General features: G+C 37.3%; 1 protein-coding gene across 1 annotated transcript in view; it reads left to right on the top strand.

The window, feature by feature from the left end:
- Positions 1-7,869, top strand: part of Ryr2 (ryanodine receptor 2) — a 409,294-nt gene that overhangs the window by 148,794 nt on the left and 252,631 nt on the right. The gene's annotated exons all lie outside the window — the stretch shown is intronic.

Here is a 7,869-nt window from a genome sequence, read left to right as displayed (position 1 = left end):
GGGAAGGACCCTTTGTACAACCTCTATAAAAAAAAAAAAAAAAAAAAAAAAAAAAAAAAAACCAACATAATAAAGAATGGTTGTATAATGTGCCTAATATACCAGAAACACCAATATTTTTCCTAGTATACTCACCAAAAAGTTATAAAATGTGCCTAGTCTACCAGAAGCAACAGTTTCGTCCTGTACTCACCATTCAAGTTGACATCTGACTCAAGAAGGGAGGATGAAATGGAAGTTAGTTACTGTTTGGAAGGAGAAACTTTTCCATAAGAAAATCAGGAATCTGGCTCTCTGGTGTCCTTTTTGTCCTTGGCAGAGCCTGTAGACCACTAGGAACTGTGTCTGGCTCACTAGGTCTCAAACTTTTGTGAGCTAACAACTATCTAAGGCTGTCAGTTTCTGTCCTGTCTTTAGCACCATTCTGTAGTGTGATGTGCGTCATCATTAAGCAAGTGAATGCAATGAATGCCTTTTCCTCTTTCTGCACGAGTCTTTTCTACAAATGTTGGTAGCTCTGACCCTTTTTTCAGGATTTTCTTTATTTCAGAAGAACTTTGCTGCTACTCCCCCTCCTCTTCAGAAAGCTCCTCCTCAGATGCCATTCTCTGTTGCTCAGCCAGGAGTTGCTGAAGTTCTCCGCAGACAATTCCTGAGTGTTCCTCCAGCAGTTTCTCATCATCACCACTGTCTACCTGTAAACCTATCGATGCTGCTGCAGTGCCAGTGTCATCAGCCACAGGTCAGCTGACGGCTCAGGCTCCTCTTCACAGCCTTCCGAGTCTCTCTCTTGTATGATTTAGGCCACTTTTTCTTTCAGCCAGACCTCAGTGTTCTTAGAGAGACCTTGACTCAGAATTTCTCAATTTACCCCACAGAGGAAAGACCAGTTTTCAGGTCATAGATCAAGACTGTGGTCATAACTTAAAACTAAAATTCTGTTGTTTGTAGTGAGGCCACTTGTAATTTGAGGGTGCACTGTACTTTTGTCATTTCTGACTCCATGGAGGACTCTTGTGCTCTCTTGATGATACACCACACTGGTCTAGTGGCTTTAGCTGCTCCCACTGTGGCACATTTGCAGAAGGCAAGCAGTAGTCTTAAGGCCAAGGGAGAGAATTCCAGTTTAAGTCTGTTCCCCTCTTTCCCTGTATGCTTGCTGCAGCCACCATCTCCTTCCAGCCCCCAACTCCTAAAGGGGATTTTCTTGGACACTTCCTAGAGTCTATTTTCCTTCTTGTTTCCTGACATTATCAAGGGTTGTTCTGAAGGCAGGACACCTGTGACCTGTGCTAGTTGACCCTTTTTTTGCTCCCTAGCATAGCTGTTCAGTGCAGCATCACAAAACCCTGGTGAGCCAGAAGCATAAAACCTGAAGTCCCGTCCCAGAAGGACCCCAGAATTCAGTGAGTCTCCCTCGACAAGCAGTGCTTACTAGAACAGAAGACCATGGGCAGACAGTGATTTTTGCATCCTTTCTGGCCAGTTTCTAGTCCCTAGGGTACTGAGCTGCTTTTTTGTGTTATGAGCAGTGGGGACACCGCAGCTGTTACACAAGCTGTTGACAGATGGCTGTGTATTGCCAGTGTCTGGTCTTGGCGGGCTTTGCTTGTGCCATTCTGGTTTTCACATATTTTTGATGTCTTCTTTTGTCAAGTAATTGTGTTGTATCACTTGTGTTGGGTCAGTATGATGGTGAAGTGTTGGTGGTCCAACCCAGCGGTGCTGTCATGGCATTAGGCCTCTTTTTGATGAATTGATCGCATTATATTGCAATTACACTGTATTTCTCTTGTTCTGAATGATTTAACTTAAAGATGGTCAAATGCTTGTCTTTTATACATTTATTTAAAGATCTTTAAAACATTTAATTGAATCTGCAAGCATTTCTAGAATAATGGTCTTGCAGGAAAAGACATATTCATTAATTTGTGCCTTTAATGATTATATAATTTTTAAAAATCTTAAATAATTTAGGGCACTGGGCTAAGAACATCATATAGGTTGGACCTCCTGAAGCCAAAAAATTCAGAATTCAAAATTTTTCAAAATCCAAAACATTTTGAGGAATAACATGACACAAAAGTGGAAAATTTGCTGCCTGCCTTCATGTAATGAGTCACTGTTTAAACACAGTCACGTGACACACAGTTTATTGAACTGTGATGCACAGTTTATTGGCTGTTATACGCAAACTTTCTCACATGTACAAAATTGTTCAAAATATTGCATAAAATTGCCTTCAGGCTATGTGTGTAATAATATATATATGAAACACAAATGAATCTAGTGTTTAGACTTGGGTTCCAGCCTCAAGATATCACATTACCTACATGCAAATATTGCAAAAATCCAAAATGGGGAAAAAAAAATCCAAAAGACTTCTTCTCCCAAGCATTTCAGGTAAGGAATCCTCAACATCACTTTACTGAATTCTTGCGATTAAACAATAAGGTAGAATCTATTACAGTTTCCGTTTCATAGATAAAGAATGTGGGCAAAGCAGCTGACGGATCACTTTTTCAAGAAAAGGAACAGGCTAGGATTGAACATGTGTGTTATAAACTCCACGATCGGGGTGATACCGATTTCGGCTTCTCATTTTGCCTTTCCGAAGGACCTAATACAATGAGGGGCCTTCTTGGTATACTCAGTGCTAAATAGACAAGTAAAAATAATAATGAAAACTCCAAAACCATGGGGATCAATAGCAGTGTAAGGATATCTTAAAGTATTTATTATTTCAAACTGGTACTCAGTTTTTAATGTACAACAATTTATACAAGTAAATATTTGTATAGAATCAGATTTCAACTATTATTTAAATGTTTAGCACAAACTTCCCTTTTCTCCTTGCTTTTAACTGTCCTTAAACTCTCCCTTCAAGTATCCTCAAGTTAAAGGCTACAAACCATCAGAAGCCTAATTAAGGCTGCGTAGCACATTATAATATTGTGGCCCGTTATATGTGTTTTATTTCAGCTGATTTATAGGAAACATTTGACTCACATTCATCTTATCTTCCAATAATATATCCTGGGTCTGTCATTTTTTGTGTATTCCTTTTTATAATGCATCCATAATATTCAGTTATTTTACATATTAAGACCTGACTTACATTTTTTATTGATTTTTCTTTGCTTTTCCCAATTTTAACATGCTGTTATGTTTTAATCTTAACTTCAGTCACTTTTTGTCTCCTCAGCTTTATGTGAGCTCAAGATTTAATGAGCTTATTTTCTTCGTTAGTCTCAAAACCACTATAAAAAAACTTCAAAGTACATGAAATTATATGTTTTTCCAATTTGGCTGGAGACTGCTTCTCTGGCAATTTTTATTTTAAAATCACTTGAATATTAATATGAATTGAATGATTTTTAATCTTTTTATATCTGAATATTAATATCAATTAATTTTTTTTTCTTGGGTCAGAGGTAGAAAGCCTATTTAGGGTAACTGCTATTTATTTCATAAGTTAGCCCCAGTTAAAGAATGAAAATAAAATAAGCATTGTCTTATGTTTTCTGTCTCTGATATTTGTCAGAAATGTTTTTAAAAATTTAGCATTTAATCATATACTGAAATGCAAATAGTTTCTTGACTTCAAATTTATGCTCATTTAATAAAAACAAAGTATTCTTATTTTCTTGGTGGTGTTTCAAACTGAGATGTAAAATTCACGGTAAACATTTAAAAATATGTGATGTCAGGGCTTCACACTGCTTCATTATTTAATCCTCCTCTTCCTTTTCTGCTTTTGTTTTTCTTTAGTCTGCGTGAGGTCAACCTGCTTTGCATAGGAGAAAAAACTAAACTTCTTATCACCTCCAACTAGAAATTCCTGTTATTCTCTTTCCCCAATAGCTGTGCCTGCCCTTTGAGAAAAAAAATGGATGTAGTATGTGACTTGTCATTCATTGACGATCAAATTTAAATTAGGGACAAAGAACCAGATACTTGCCCTTATGAAACCCTCTGGACTACACAGACCTGCACACAAATCCATACTTTTACATATAACATTACCATTGCGTTGTAGAGAAAAACAACAAAACATGACAAAACTCCACAGTTTTGGATTTGTCACCAATATGGAGCTAGCCCAACCATAGTCTTCTGTCATTCTAGTTGTGGCTTACTTAATTCACATCTTTTCTCTGCTGGTAATGTTAATACTATGGTGTTAAAACTGTTTCTGACAAGCAGGAGTGTTTAGTGTCTTGCTTTAGCATTTGTTAAACCCTTGGTGAATTTGGTTAAACTTTGACCTTGCATTTTTAGCTCATTGTCTCAGTGTGCAAAGGCCTCTGTGGTGCTGCCTGATTTTGTCACCAAGGTCTGGTGCAGTTTGTGCTGGATTGGCTAACATGACTTATTTTAATTACCATAGTAGTCTTCCATTTCTTCCTGATGGTGAATGGGTCACTTTCCTGGATGCTCCTTCTGATGAGAGTTGCCTGTTAAGCATTCCTCACTTTTATGTCCAATTTTTAATCTCTGATTACAAAGGAGCCAATTTGTTAATTCCTCCCTGTGCTTTTTATTTCATCTTATTTGCCTTTAGTATTATTTCTTGCAACTGTAACATAATCATAACAGGTGCTTATATAGCGCGTTCTGCTCCAGGCCCTCTGATCTACATGCTCTATTCGTGTTCTTCTCACAGCTGTCCCTGCAGTGGCCCCTGGATTTGTCTGCACCAAATAGATGAGCTGGAGCATGAGAGGTTAGGTAACTTGTCACAGATCTCCAGAAGTTCGAATCTGTACACTGGCTTGAGTCCATGCTTATCACCACTGTGTAACGCGCTGGAGTAGCCATGATATCTCTTTGGATGTCTCCTCATTAAGCCTTGAAAATACCAAGGCTGTCGGGACATCACTGCCTTGTTGCTCCTCTCTGGCTAACTTGGGTCAATGTTTATGCTTTCCTTTTCTTTCTCGGTCGTTTCCCAGTTTATCTCCCTCCCACCTCCAGCCTGTTTTCCTTATTTCACTTTGTTTAAATCTTATTATCCAGGCTTACAATATACATTTTATAATTTCTGTAAGCTTTTAGCGAGCTTTAGGCAGGTATTTTAAAGGTGGTGACTGAAAAGCTAGTTTCTACCCCCAGGTGTAGAAGAAGGGGAAACCGCACCTGCTGTTTGAATAATTTGCAATTTGAGGTTTTCTGATTACAACTTTCCCTTATCCTACAGTGGAGACTCCTTATTATGGATTTTACCTGTGCACTTCTCCAATGTTTCCTTCAGGAGATAGCAGTTAATTTACGCTAATTAGCACCCAGGTTGGTGCCTTCCTCTTTTGCTTATCTCTAGCTTAGCCTAGCCAGAGGTGGGCAACCATTTAGAGCTGTCAGTGGTACCAAACAGCTGGCTACTAGTGTGCCATAGGTGTACCAGCCCGGCCCTAGGCTCCTGGTGAATTATAATTATACACAAATGGAGAGCAGGCAGGCATCTACAGATGCCATTTGTGGTCAGGGAGACTGAATCTTGAACAGGGCAGCATGATCTGAATAAGTAGAGATTTAGTGATAGAAATAAAATGGGGATAGACATTGCTTTCTAGTGTGTTATTGTTCTTTTAATGTGCATTTTAGGAATGTTGTGAATTGTTCATAGAATTTATGAAACATTGAGAGAAGTATATTAATCCAGCAATAATTAGGACTATTTTTTTATGTATTAACTAGCTACTAGTCTTTTCTGAAATAATATATTTAATAAAAATGATACATTTTACATAGTTACAACCACAACAGATACCTAATTTTGTCTCCAGGCTTAAACATTTACGTTATGTATTATGTAGTACCATGCTATTAAAAATTTGACTAACATAATTTATTATAACTTGCAAAATCTAATTGCTGGCTTCTGAGGGTTTTTAATCATTTTTTGTAACATGATCACAACTCATTCTAGTAATACTATTAGAGACTCACAAATCTTTTACTTTTCATTTGAGCATGTAAAAACAAACTTTATGAACTGCTATTTCTGATTCTTATTCAATATGCTTACTGTGTAGTGATGAAATCATCTGTAGTCTAGTGTAGTCATTATAATCTTTATTGAGCACTATTTATCTGTCTCATTTCTCACCCAAAGGTTCAAAGAAATGTCAGCATAACTTAAATAGGTATATAATATAGTATAACAATTCTTTTTTTGAAAATGATTTGCTTGGTGTTTCTGATTTGTTTTCTTTTTTTTTGTTGTTGTTGTTTTGTTTTGTTTTTTGGTACCGGGGATTGAACTCGGGTCCTTGCTCTTGCAAGGCAGGCCACCAGACTGCTGAGCTAAATCCCCAGCCCTTCTGATTTGTTTTCTCTTAAGAATATTTTACTATGGAAACTTTTGCATTTATTCTAACAGTTGAAATATGAGTTTTCTTTCACATTTTATTGTCAGAAGTAGTGGAATTAGAAAAATATCTCTTTAAAATATTTATTTTTTGGACCTGATGACACAGAATTGAAAGATTTAATATTAAACCCAAAATTCTGAAAGCCTAGGCTAAATATGAGAAAAATCAGGAGTGTATTCTTGTGTTGCCATTCTTGCAGCTTGTGATATATGTTGTTCTTTGACAAAATTGAGTATTAAATTTTAACAGTTATATTTCCCCTTCATGCATGCTATGGGCCTTCCTATGTATTTATTTGCCAAGGGAATTCATTATCTTCTACTTCTTGGTCTTTTCATTTTCAATTGTTAAATTTATAGCAGGGATTGGACAACTTTTTCTAGAAAAGGCGAATATATTAACCCATTCAGGATGCTTTTAATAAAATACCATAGGCTGGGTAATTTATAAACAACAGAAATGTGTTATTCATCATTCTGAAGACTTCAAAGTCTAAGATTTTGTGTTAGGCAAGGGTCCCCTTTTCTTCTCATAAGAAGCTCATCCCCACATGACTGAAGGGACAAAGTGGCTGCCTTGTGGCTTTATAGAGCCTTTTTTCCCTTGTATTGAGTTTATTGGTCCATTTTAGGCATACAGTACAGTTAAGTTCATTACTGGGATCTTGTACCTACATGACAGGTCTTGGTTCTCATTTTTTCCCCTTGTCCCTGCCCTCCCTCCACCCATTCTTCCCCTCCCCCTTTATAAACACTTTATTTCCATTTTCTCCTATTTTTTTCTTTTCCCTTATTACCTTTCCCCTACCCTTCCCACTTTCCCTACACCTTTAGCCCTTTTCTGCCCATTTCACAATGTCAGTTATCTCATTATAGAGCCTTTATAAAAGCACTAATCATATTCAAAAGGCGTCGGCACTCCTAACCTCATCACCTCCCACAAGCCTACTTCCTAGTATCATCACCTCTGGGCTAGAATTCCAACATACCATCTTGAGGGAGACAAACATTCAAGCCATAACAGCCAGATAGAAATAAACATAGGCTCTGTGGGCCCCAGAGTCTCTGTTAGACACTCAGCTGTGCCTTTCCCATGGGGAGGCAGCATTAGAACAGCCAGCCTTAGACTGCAAATGACTCAAGGAAAACACTATCAAAATTTCTTTACAAACAGGCAACCACATGTTCTCCACTAAAACAAAAGGGGGCGGATACATCAGGATAAAATGATCACTCTATTAAAAATACGTTTTCGTTTCCATCATTTAGTTTGGTATTTAAAAAAATTTTTTTCTGTCATTTCTGGGGGTGGAACTTTTGAGCACTTTTAAAAATTAACTATACCTTCCTATTTTAAATAAACTAAGTCATAAGAAATCACCATGAATAGTCCTCATCTTAAATGGATGGATTGGGACTTGGGTCGAGTGTAGATGGTGACAGCTGTAAAGAGTGACTTCTGACTTCTCAAATCCACCTTTGTAAACCTGACACTG

The sequence above is a fragment of the Fukomys damarensis genome, unplaced genomic scaffold, assembly GCF_012274545.1.
Source record: "Fukomys damarensis isolate Sample0158 unplaced genomic scaffold, DMR_v1.0_HiC HiC_scaffold_10, whole genome shotgun sequence".
Lineage (NCBI taxonomy): Eukaryota > Metazoa > Chordata > Mammalia > Rodentia > Bathyergidae > Fukomys > Fukomys damarensis.
Note: the sequence above shows the minus strand (reverse complement) of the source record. Positions and strands in the feature narration are given on the sequence as shown.